This window comes from Schistocerca gregaria, chromosome 2 (assembly GCF_023897955.1).
Source record: "Schistocerca gregaria isolate iqSchGreg1 chromosome 2, iqSchGreg1.2, whole genome shotgun sequence".
Classification (NCBI taxonomy): Eukaryota; Metazoa; Arthropoda; class Insecta; order Orthoptera; family Acrididae; genus Schistocerca; species Schistocerca gregaria.
In genome coordinates, this window is record NC_064921.1 from 478,437,546 (window position 1) to 478,450,846 (window position 13,301).

General features: G+C 43.7%; 1 protein-coding gene across 1 annotated transcript in view; it reads left to right on the plus strand.

The window, feature by feature from the left end:
- The first annotated feature begins 814 nt into the window (after positions 1-814).
- The window catches only part of LOC126327137 (esterase FE4-like), a 406,577-nt gene continuing 394,090 nt past the window's right edge, over positions 815-13,301 (plus strand). The window contains exon 1 of the mRNA XM_049995826.1: positions 815-943. The gene's annotated coding sequence lies outside the window, so the exon portion shown is untranslated. The remainder of the gene's footprint in view (positions 944-13,301) is intronic.

Below are 13,301 nucleotides of genomic sequence, written 5' to 3' on the forward strand. Positions count from 1 at the left end.
GAACAGTTCTTAGTTTTAGCAAGCTTTAAAAGAGAGAAAAAGCGCTCAGAGATATACGTGGGACCAAACATTGAGAGAGCTTGGTCGCGTGCTTGTGCAAAAGAGGATATTTCTCTCGTGGAAGACAGCTGTAAAAGTCATCCAAAGTTTTACACATAAGAAAGCGGTCCTTCAGGTGGATTTGGCACTGTATGTCAATCAGCTCTAGTTGAAGCACTTGTGAGTCGTCCTCTGCCGGAAGGGAAAACGGGCGAACAATTACATCTATCGGCCGGCGTTCGGGCGCTCCGCACGGCCAGCTAAGCGGCACGGCTCGGTCACTGCAGCAACATATGAATTCGCCCGGGGCGCTGGCCGCGGGCGATCCCGGGCGCTAGCGCGCCAGGGGCGCAGTTTGGACGAGCCCGATGTAGATGTACGTGCCTTTGCTGTCTTCGAAAGCGCGTAGATAATGTTTTTTCTCGATTTTGGTGGTAGTTCATAGATTCTACACAGAAACTTAAGTAGTTATTTGGCTTTCACTGCTCCGATGATTTTTGTTTTTACCGTGCTTCTTGCAAGCACAAATGAATCTGCAGTTCGAGAACAGACACTGCACTGAACAAGTCAAACTGCAATTCACGTCTGTTTGATGCCCAGTGCGACCGGGATCTGCACTTGGAGGGTTTGGATGTCGACATAGTTGGGTAGCTTGTTATCTCGCCGACCTCGGTTCGGCGAGGTGCCCGAACAGCGACCGGCGGCCGCCTTCCGCAGGACCCGCGCCCGTCTTCCGCGCCGCCTGGGAATTCGCGGCGCGGCGCCCGCCGAGATTCGCGTGCAATACCTGTGACGTCAGTCGGGGCGGCGGCGGCGGCGGCGTCGTAGCGTCGCGAGAGGCAGCGGCCAGTAGCACGCGGGCCGCCACACCGCCAGCACGCGACCTGCACTCTGCCACGCCGAGGTGAGCCGCCCGCCGCGCCAGCCTCCCCACTCTGTCCGGCACGCCCTCTCAACATCACAGCACCCTGGCACTTTCCTCCCAGTGTGGCCCTGTAGCTTCATTGCAATAGCTCTAATGTTTCATTCTCTTCCGACGAAACTGAAAAGCTACGGATTTTTAAGTTAGCAGCACAAATGACGTTGTCAATGTACACTATGTTTGGACAGTTTTCTTAGCTATTTCCTTCAGGTATCTCGATTAGTTTGAACTCCTCGCGGTTTCTGAGCTACTATGCCGCACGCTCCCTTTCATACATCGATTGATTGTCGGTGTCGATAATACGTTTCGTTGTAAGTGTGCTCCTCAGTCATCTCCTTCAACGTAGTGATTTGGTTTACTACTTGCTTGTTGTGCTCTTGCAGTTCGAAAACGTCTGTGATAAAGCTGTGCGTGCCAAACTGTACTGTGTAAATCTCTTCGTCTGTGGATAGTTACTGAAACCCACTTGCTTACTGTAGCGAAACCTCGGTCTCATTCCAATTATATATATATATATATATATATATATATATATATATATATATATATATATATACGCTCCACCCTTTACTCCATCACCAAATAAATAGTTCTTGAAGCTTCACGATGTACCTTACCAACATATTATCCTTCTTTTAGTCAAATTGTACATAAAGATCTTTTCTCGCCGAAACGGTTCCGTGCTTCCTCATTTATTATTTAATCGTATCTTCACCATTCTTCTGTAAAGCCACTTCTCAGAAGCTTCTATGCTCTTCTTGTCTTTACTGTTTATCATTCACATATCACTTCCGGCCAATGCTGCACTTCAGAAAAATATCTTTGAAACAAGTTTCTGAGACTTGCATTAACATACTTCTATTTTTCAGGGAAGCTTTGCTTCCTAGAGCCAGTCTGCATTTTAAACCCTTATTTAGTTCTGCCATCGTCAGTCATTTTGCTGCCAAATAGCAAATCTCATCTACTACCTCATAACCTAATCTAATCCCGTCAGGATCATTTATTTGACCTAATTCTTCTATATCCCGTCATCGTTGTTTTCATCTGATAAGGGCTTTTCAAAACACTACAAGATGCTTTGACTAGATCTCTCTAGCTCTTAACGGTCCATGACACCATCACGATGTTATCGGCATATCTTAAAGTTTAGCTCCCATGAACTTCACTTTCTGCTTGGTGAACAGACTGAATGAATTCCAGTACAGGCTACAAACCTTCTCAACTACTGCTTCCGCTTCATGTCCTTTGACTCTTATAACCTCTGTGTGATATCTGTATTTTATTTCTACTACCTTCAGAATTTCAGATAGTGTAAATCCAGCCAGCATTCTCAAAAATTTTACTTAAAACTACAATTCCTGTAACACTTCTAAGAAAGATCGTAGGATAAGCATTGTTTTCTGTATTCCCCAGGACACAAACTGATCTTGCTCAGGGTCAGCTTCTATCAGTCTTTCCATTCTCCTGTAAGTAATAATTAATGTTAGCACTCTGCAACTTCTTAAATTGATGATTAGGTAATACTCAAATCTGTCAGAAGCTGCCTTCTTCTGTACTAGGATTATTACAGTCTCCTTTAAGTTTGAGGCTGTCTCATATATCTAACATGCCAGATAGAATAGTTTAGTCAGGGCTGGTTCTGCTAATTGACCGCCGGATTTCTCAACTGCGTAAATTAAAACCTCCATCCACACGAATTAGCTTAGCCTACTGTCTAATTAATTATTCGCTCCCAGAAGACGAACCTGGCATCTTAGTATACCATTTGATGCACACAGGTGAGGCAACATTCAGCCTCACTGTTGTTAGCCTCAGAAGACAGAGTTACAGACGGCAGCGCACAGCTTGTTCAGTTGCGCTCAGCAATTTAAGAAGACAACTCGGAAAGTTCTAGAAGCGTTGTACGATAACACCAAAATTAACTCGGTGGCAAGAACCGAAACTTTGGAAAATATCCTGTATAGCCCAAGGTGTCTTTCTCGTGCCGCCAGTCCTTTATTTTCTGCTCTCCTTCTAGCAAAGGATGGCAAACACCTAACGATTGCTGTATGCCAGTAATGCTAAGTTTAAGCAACCTTCAAGCCATTTATTAAATACACATATACTAGACAAAAGACTTTTCAGGAACTTTAAAATCCCGAATTATCAGTGACCTGTTTCAGTACTTTACACAATAGAATTCAAATTACGATAAAATTAAGAGAAACAAGTGAATAAATTCCTCAGGTCTGACTCGATTCGCACTCCACACATAGTTTTAATCTCTCAGAAACTTTAAGAATTAAGTTTCACTTTCGATTTCTTCCTTAATGCACTTGTACGTTGCTTTCTTTTGTAATTAGAGCAACATGATGCCGTTTTTCGATTTTACAATTTACTATTATATTGTTTACACTTGTATCCTAATTTTTTTGAGATTTGCTTTTCGAGTGAAAATTCTATGTTCTCGATGTTTTATGGGCCATAACGAATGAAAGCACAACCTCTCTCGTGTGCTATAAATAAAGTACAGTATATGATCTCGTAACGTGAAAATACATTCAAATATCACCTAGAGAACAAAGGAGCTGTTCGTCCGTAAAGTGAATAGGAGATAAAAAGAATTCGTGTGACACATAAACCAAAACGTCAGACGAATTATAAATAGTCGATCTCAGTGTCTAATGATCGGATTTGTGTGAAAAAATTTCATTTTACAAATTACCAATATTTCTGCTTTCAATCCACTTCCATATTTATTTTTCCTTGGTCGCTTTTGTCACGAAGATAGTTTACGAGCTGCAAGCATAAACGTGGACAACATGTATTTCAAAATGGAAACCTACTAGCCGCTCGGAGTTACTTCTAGTTTAGCATAAAATGGAAATATAGTTAAAATGCCAATGCATAATGGCACTGAAGGTCACGGTGCAAATTGATTATCTTATCGTAGCTGCTGGTTATCGTTTTGAGCAATGAACGCAGACATGTAGTAAAAGGATTAAGAAATTCGATGACATTATCTGTACCCGTCCCTCATCTCCCTGGATTTTCTGTTTTCATTCATCCTTCGCGATAAACATTGGTACATTCTTATATCTGGAACCACAAGCTATGAACGAAGAGGTTCAGTGTTCAGTTATTCTTTACGTCATGATACAACCTTATTTAGTGTTTTTTTTAATAATCAAGGTACAGTGTGTTACTAAACCAATCATGTTTGTCACATGTATCAATAAATGTTATGCTTTGCTCAAAATTTCACTCGGATGATATTAAACTGCTGGCTGATCACAAATCACTACTTAGATGCTTACAGAATGTCACAGTGGACTACATGCTGTTGACAGATAGGCTTGTTGAACGAAAACATCCTACAATTTAACTATACTTGGTACTAACACGTTAAGCCTGAAACAAAGTAGCAAGAGTATTTGCACTCAGTAAATAGACTACACGCTATCATTTGAAACTCGTAATCTAGATCCATAACAACACTGCTTCACTAATGCAGTTGACGCTGAGGGTTGCGTCACTTCACGCCGAGGGTATCGTCACCTCCTTGCTCTTCCCCATTAGTCACTTCTATAGGCTCTTCCCGTCGGTGTGTCCATTACAGTTGCGTCCCACAATTTCAGTTTAATGTTCACGTCAGAGTGGAGAAACGTTTCTTTCTGTAGTTGAATCTGTGATGACAAAAGGTGACAAGTTCAAATTGCTTTCTGGACCAGTACTCAATACCGGATACTCGTTTCAGACGCACAACACTCCTTCCAGCGCGCCACTCGAGTAAGACTCATCGACAGAAGGAAAAATGAAATTAGATTGGATTTTCACTGCGCAGTGAAGTGTCAGCTGATATGAAACTTCCTGGCAAATTAAAATTATCTACCGGACCGGTCCTCGAACCTGAGAAGTTTCATATCAGCGCACACTCAGCTTCAGAATGTAAATTCAGTTTGGACACAATCCCCCAGGTTGTGGCTAAGCCATGTCTTCACAACATTCTTACTTCCAGGAGTGTTAGCCCCGGAAGTTTGGTGGGAATCTTCTGTGAAGTTCATAAGCTAGGAGATCTGTTGTCACAAGGAAATCTGTGAGGACGGATCGTGAATTATGCTCGGGAAGCTCAGTTGGTAGCACCTGTACGGAAGGCAAATGTCCCAGGTTCGAGTCGCGATCCGGGACACAGCTTTAAACTGCCAATAAGTTTCAAATCAGATTAATTTTTAACGTCCCGTCGACAACGACATTGTTAGAAACGTAACACAGACTCGGATTGGGGAAGAAATCATAAGAACCATCCCAAAATTTATCTTAAGCATGCTATGGAAGCCATGAAACATCTAAATATGCACTGGCGGACTGTATTTCGGACCGCCGTCCTCCCGAATGCGGGCCCAGTGCCGTGCCACTGCATGACCTCGCTCACTGGCAGACGGCTGCAAGCTGTCCGTTCAAATAACATACTCGAGTTCGGCACTCTGTAGGCTGCACAATTTTAGTTTACATCTCATTAATACAAAAGGTACATAGATTTTCCGCATCAGTCATTGTTTATTTTGAACTCCAACATATGCTTTGATGACCATTCCATCGTGAAAATGAATGTCTTTAACATTGATGAACACTGTTTATAATATTTCTGTCACATTCTGAAATTTGTTATTGATTTAATGACGCCTTCCACACTTTGAAATGACGTGCTAATCTTGTCGTCGCTGTAAATAAAAACCACATTCATCCTTTTCGACGTAGTTGTAGATATTCTGTTTTATTGCCTTTTAAATTTTCCCCCTCTGCTGTCCTTCCCAATGCCAAGTACCCACTAGTGTCTTGGGAGATGCCTCACTAAATCCCCTCCCCCCCCCCCCCTCCTTTTTTTCTAAGGCTACCCAAACGTTTTTCTTACATATTCTTTCTAGTACGTTTTCATGATGTTTTCATCTATTTTACTGTTTCAGTTTCTGTTCCTTTTTTCCTACTTCTCTCATGGTTGATATTTTGTTTCATCCCATGGTGAGGAAGCAAATTAATAGTTTTATCAGTCATCAGAGGCTGTTATTTAGCTAGGTAAACATGATTCATTTGTAAGTATTTGTATACTTCTACCTTCCGTGGCTAGACGCTGGAAATTCATGAACTGTAGATGAACCATTCAGAGACCATCTGAACCGACAAGGAAAAACCAAGGTGAACTTACATCGCGAGAGCCAATCGGGAAAGAGATCTCATTCCTTCTCCCAGATGCGGATGCGGTGCCTCAGACACTACGTCATCACGCTCGGTACAAAGCTACTACACTCAGAGCATAAAATTTCAGAAGCTTCATCAGTTCCATATCATTAATCTCCTTTCTATTACTTTCAAGTTGTTTCCACTCTCCTTCGTTTACCGCCTGGCCAAATTATGTGTTAGTTGGGTTATCCGCCAAATCCATTCCTTCTAAGTTCTAATTTCGCCCGGAAGGGGTATTCAGTTAGCATCTTGGGCATTAAGAAGCCGCTTTAGGTATATTTAATCTTTTTATTATCAAATCACAACCGACTTTCTGGCTCTGAAAACAACATCACCAAGCGACATCAGTGTAACAATGAATCATGAAAGGGTAACAGGCCTTAAAATACCCGCCAAAAGAAAAAAAATTTAAAAATAGTTTTAAAATCAGTGAAACAGAAAAAATTGTACTCACGTAACTAAGTCATAAGAGGTAAGTAACCTGGAACATGGAACCCAACGTTCGTTCTCAGAATAAACGAATAAATTGCTAAATGGCGATACATGAATGAATCAAAATCACCGGACGTAGGGATCCAAGTCCAAAAACATTTGATGGAACCTACACACATTACATCACGGTAATCCACTGGTAACATGACGATGTAAGAAAGAAAAAAAAAACCTTTAAAGACCTTGTGAGCAGCCACATTTTCTGCTATTTACTCAGCGTTTTTGTCGTTCGTATATGTTGTATTGTATTGTGTGTTAACCGGGGACCTAGAAACGACGGAGAGGCTCCGTCCCCGCCACAGTCGCAGTGGTCCACACGAGGACTACCGCAGTCCACTTAGCCCCTCCCCCCTCCCACACCGAACCCAGGGTTATTGTGCGGTTCGGCCCCCGGTGGACCCCCCAGGGAACGTCTCACACCAGACGAGTGTAACCCCGATGTTTGCGTGGTAGAGTAATGGTGGTGTACGCGTACATGGAGAACTTGTTTGCGCAGCAATCTCCGACGTAGTGTAACTGAGGCGAAATAAGGGGAACCAGCCCGCATTCGCCGAGGCAGATGGAAAACCGCCTAAAAACCATCCACAGACTGGCCGGTTCACCGGATCTCGACACAAATCCGCCGGGCGGATTCGTGCCGGGAACGAGGCGCTCCTTCCCGCCCGGAAAGCCGTGCGTTAGAGCGCACGGCCACGTATATATTACTTTGCCACCTTTGTTCCTGAAATGGATATCCCTTTTATTACTTAATTGCTAGTTGCTTAATCTTACAGCTCTCTGAGTTGAACATTCATTTTTTGTTTCCTTTTTTAAGAAGCAAGCTGGACTTTTGGAGGTATTGTATATTCTCGTCTGTTTCTTCAGTTTATCCACATTCTAATGAAGATTATTTCCCGCCGCGCGGACTGGCGGCGTGGTTTAAGGCGCCATGTCACGGTTTGCGAGACCTCTCCCGCTGGAGGTCCGAGTCCTCCCTCGGGCATGGGTGTCTGTATTGTTCTTACCTTAACTTAGTTTATGTAGGTGTAAGTCTAGGAACCTATAACCTCAGCAGTTTGGTCCCTTTGGAATTCACACACATTTGAACATGATTTACGTTTTTCCGTATGTTATTCAAGAAAAAAATTATCAGTCACGAGATCTGAAGCTTATCTATAGGTATCAGAAATATCAAATCATGGTTCAATTGACAGTACAGTGATAAACGTAGGTGAACTATCATTGCCTCGATTTACCATTGTCATTCGTATAACCAGGATTTTCAAACAATTTAGCTTTACTGTCAATAAAATTCTTCATGGCTGTTGACCCATATTGTCAGTGTATAAAATTGTCCGACGAATCGGCTACTTGCAATAGCGTCCGAAACGTCGGGCAATTTTGTATAATGGCAATGCGGTGAACAGCCCGGAAGAATTATATTGGCAGTGACAATGGCCGCGGAAGCCTACGCTTATATTACAGCTTTATTGCCTTCGTATAGATTTCAACACGTAGCTGGTTTTGACACTACACGAAACCTACCACTTGACTTCTATTTTTCTCGATATAACTAAAACTACATTTTGAATCTAAAGCACTTCCTGAGACATAAAAATCGAGTCCAGATAAAACGATTTATTACAGCACGTTTCTCTGTTGTACAAGAGGAATTTTCTGTTTGATGCATATCTCATCCTGAATTAATGTAGGAAAATCTCGAGAAACCTAAAGCAGAGTGGTAGGGAAGACATTTGTACCCGTCTCCTGTCGAAATCATAAAATACCATGCCATCTCACCCAGTACAAAGTATATGCAAAGAGCGTTTTATTTAATTCTGCAAGTGCTGTCAAGCGTCGTCCCTACATCATTTCGATATGGAGGCTGAGAAAGACGCTCACTATAATTTATATAATCGTGACTTCAAAAATCATTCTTGTGTTGAGGTAAAGTAGCTCACAAAAAGCGATACTATATATTCTCGTTGTAATTAATTCCCAAGACTTAATAAATTCTGTGCGAGTCTCCTGTAGCTGTGTCATATTAGTAGAGCATGGGCATCTCTGCGTACTCGTGGACACCCAACGCAACGCGTTATTGGCTTGTTCTAAGATTCACATATACCTGTGCACAGTTAGAAGGCAGTTCCGAGGTAGATGAAGTTCAGTTGTCAGCTCCCGTACTTACCATCTGAACCATCTGGCTGTTCCATTTGCAATCTGAAACTGAGCACTTCAATGATGTGAAACTGTCTATACAGGATTCATTATTTTTGCAATGAAAGGTAATAAGTTCCACATTCAGTAAAACATAATACAGTTCGCTGTAGTCAACACCAGTTGTCTCCAAACATCAGGGTTCAATTTAAGATGTTGAAATAGAACTTTTATCACGTTCCACATGATGACCACATAATCCACAGTCTGAAGTCTCTGTTAACACAATTTGTTGTTATGTTTTGTTTGGATGTGTTTACACTGTTTTTATCGTTGCTGCTCTGCAGCTGCGGATTAGCCAACTCAACTGTACACCGAAGTCCTGGGTTAAATCCCAAACCTCTCCTCCGTGTCTCATGGAATGAGGTCACGTGACGCTGTCGGTGCCCATCCGTTCGTCAGTTGTCGACGTTAAGCTCGGAGGCTGCTTTCGCGCTCTTCGAGAACAAACGGCAAGGTGACAACGGGTGTCATCAGCTAATTCCATTTCGTAAAGACTCGTTATAAGATAGTCACAATACCGACCATCAACGCCAGCCGGTGTGGCCGAGCGGTTCTAGGCGCTTCAGACTGGAATCGCGCGACCGCTACGGTCGCAGGTTCGAATCCTGCCTCGGGCATGGACGTCCTTAGGTTAGTTAGGTCTAAGTAGTTCTAGGGAACTGATGCCCTCAGATGTTAAGTCCCAAAGAGCCATTTGAACCATTTTTTGACCATCAACAAGTATTTTTAACAGTCCATTTTAGATCTCCTTGAGATAAGCTACATACATGTTGTATTTATTTTCTATTCTTTACCTTAGTTTTTCCATACTGGAGAATAAAGAGCACTTTGATAGTTATAGTGTTTCAGTTTTCATTTGCCTTGTGTACAAAAACTGAGCGAAACAATACATTGGTTACGACAATGAACTCGCTTTGCGGAGGAGAGGGATTCAGACCCCCGGCCGGTCGTTCAGGTTTAGCCTTTCCGCATGTGGCAACTGGCAAGAAGGTTCTTTTCACACGGACACTGTCGATTTTCTTACCCATCCTTGTTCAATCCGAGTTACTAGCCACTCTTTAAAGATCTCGTCGTCGACAGAACATTACATCCCTATCTTCCACCTTGTGTACAGATGTACTTCGTTCGAAGTGCAACACAGTTCAGTCTACCCTCATTGCTAGGTACACGTTTTGCTTGTCCAAAACACACAAATTTTACAAAATTTACGCAGTTCTCAGGAACACAATGGCATACCTCCCCTACCAGGATACTGACAAGAGAATAATGTGGCATCTCAAGTAGGTCCAAAATGCACTGTTGCACTTCGACGCCGGAACCGCGCGACTGCTACGGTCGCAGGTTCGAATCCTGCCTCGGGAATGGATGTGTGTGATGTCCTTAGATTAGTTAGGTTTAAGTAGTTCTAAGTTCTAGGGGACTGATGACCAGAGTAGTTAAGTCCCATAGTGCTCAGAGCCACTGGACGTCCTACTTCCTACAACGCTACGTCTAATAAGTACAAGAATTCAACCGCACTGCTTCCGCCCACTGTGTTACGTGTTCATATAATCAGTCAGAACTGAGAATTATAACTAAAAACAGGACATCTTTCAGTAAAGTAAACTAGATTGTTAAAACTAAATGTGATTCTAAGTTGTCGATGACCAGAAGCCATGTGAACAACAGATTGAGATGTCAAAGGAAACTGAGTCGCTAATATCAGCAGGGTGTCGTTTCTGGATCTCCTTTGCCCTGAATTGTCTTTGTGAAGCGTAATTGCAGAACCCTCATAGCATACGTTCTTCCACGGACAGTTACACTGAACCACTTGATTTGTGTGTTTTCTGTTCTTCAACATTTACCACGCTATTCAAAATATTTGCTTCCTTACTAGAGCAATACTAAGATCTATCTAGGAGACAGGAAATAAAATAGAAAACAGGGAATCAAATACCGATGTGATGAATTCTCTCTTCTGCACGGATGCAGAGGGAATTGCTCAGCCGGCCGGGGTGGCCGAGCGGTTCTAGGCGCTACAGTCGGGAACCGCGCGACCGCTACGGTCGCAGGTTCGAATCCTGCCTCGGGCGTGGATGTGTGTGATGTCCTTAGGTTAGTTAGGTTTAGGTAGTTCTAAGTTCTAGGGGACTGATGACCTCAGCAGTTAAGTCCCATAGTGCTCAGAGTCATTTGAACCATTTGGAATGGGTCACTGAACATAAACAGCTGTGTTGGCCACGGTCGATAGGTTCTGGCTGTCGCACTGCGCTGTGGTGCCGTCGGAGAACCTGAGATGAATGCTTTGGCATCTCTACAGCCTCTGGCGCCGCCTGGGATCCCGGATGCTGCTGCGCCTTCAGATTCACACGTCTCAGCTGGTCGGTACTTGCCTGACGGCGGGGTCGTGAGTCTCTGGGAGGGAGGCTAAAGTGGGATCGACAGCTAGGCTGCCCTGTTACGCCTCGAAAACAGGTTTGAGGTGATTCCAACTGCTGAAACTACAACTGCGCCAGCATAGATTGTCTCGCCTGTTGGGGTCGATTTTCCTGCGGTCCGGACAGGTACAGAGGTGGAAAATCTTGTCACTAGGGGTTCCATTGTTAGGCAGGTAATGGAGCCCCTAATGGAAATTGTGGACTGGACTGGAAAGAGAGCCATTTTCCACTCTGCTTGCTTGTCGGGTTGTTGTCTGATGCATGGAGGAGGCTCCACTGGCAACTATTGAACGCACTGGGTGCACCTGGCTGCAAATGGTGGCTCACGTCGCCACGAATGACACCTGCCACCTGGGTTGAGGCCATCCTCCGTTTATACAGCGGCTGGATCATTTGGAGAAGAGAGATTGCTCGCGGGGGATGCGTGCAGAGCTGCCGTTTTGTAATATCGTTATCAGAACAGATCTTGGTCCTATGGTTTGTAGAGTGGAAAGAATGAAACAAATACGCTTACGATTCTGTGACGATCTTGCATGCCGATTTTTCGACCTCCGCTAACGGGTAGAGAAATGCCGGGAGCTCCTTTTATAGGTCAGGTGTGTTGCAGGAATCCTGAAGATTTTCGGGCACGCAGAATAAATCACATAATCCTCAACGGAGATAAGTCTTCCGACGTAAAAGCAACGACGAGCGTGCACCAAGCGAGTAGTATAGAACCATTACTTTCCACAATATATGTAAATGACCTATTAGATGATGTCTGGTGTTCCAAGAGGCATTTCGCAGATGAGGCTGTTGTATACAGAGAAGTTGCTATGCTATAAAACTGTGTTGCAGGATGACGTGCAGAGGATCTAATCGTGATGCAGGGAGTGGCATCTGACCCTCAAAATAAACAAATGTAATGTACTGTTACTACAGAAAACTCTTTATAGTGTGATCACACGATTGCAAACAGTCACTGCAAGCAGTTACTTTCATAAAATATCTAGGAGCATGCCTGCGAAGTGATTTGACTTGTAACGATCACACAAAATTAATCGCGGTGAGGGTGACAGCAGACAGAGATTCGCAGGAGAATCTTCAGGAAATGTAGTCAAAATGGTTCAAATGGCTCTGAGCACTATGGGACTCAACTGCTGTGGTCATTAGTCCCCTAGAACTTAGAACTACTTAAACCTAACTAACCTAAGGACATCACACACATCCATGCCCGAGGCAGGATTCGAACCTGCGACCGTAGCAGTCGCGCGGTTCCGGACTGCGCGCCTAGAACCGCGAGACCACCGCGGCCGGCTAAATGTAGTCCATCATTAAAGTAAGTAGCTTACAAAATACTCTTTCGACCAGTACTTGAATATTACTCTTCAGACAGATGAAGAGCAGCATGTTTCTTTACAGGTTGCAAAGCATCTCGAAGATCCTCAGCCAACTCCAGTAGCATTCGCTGCAAGAGAGGCGTTTGGCTGCCTTCTCTACTGTTAATATTCCGAGAGCGTGCTTTCCGAGAAGAGTCAACCAATATAGTGCTTCCTCCTACGTGCATCTCATGAAAACATCAATAAGGCAATAATAGAGGGGTTTGACTCCCTTAGCTGAGGGATCAGCTTGTCTGACTGCCATGCAGCAGTCGGCCGGGTAGGAGATTTTATCCGTACGGGGACGGGATACTGTCGTCGTCATCATCATTTAAACATCATCATCGACACGCAAGTCACCCAATGTAGCGTTAACGGAAAAGACTTGCAACTCGGCTGCCGAAACATCAACCACATACGCGAACCGTGTACAGTTGGAATAGGAAAAGGGAAAGTGACAATGATAAACTACATACTCTTCGCCCCACACCGTAAGATGGCTTACGGAGTATAGGTTAGAAAATTCATTTCACAAGGAATGTTCCCAGCGTTCAATGCCGCACCGCTGCTGAGATGATACAGAAATTAGTGCTAACAGTTATAAAATGTTGCTCCAACTGCCAAACCTGAACATCGCCCCAGAGTTGATGGTGGTAC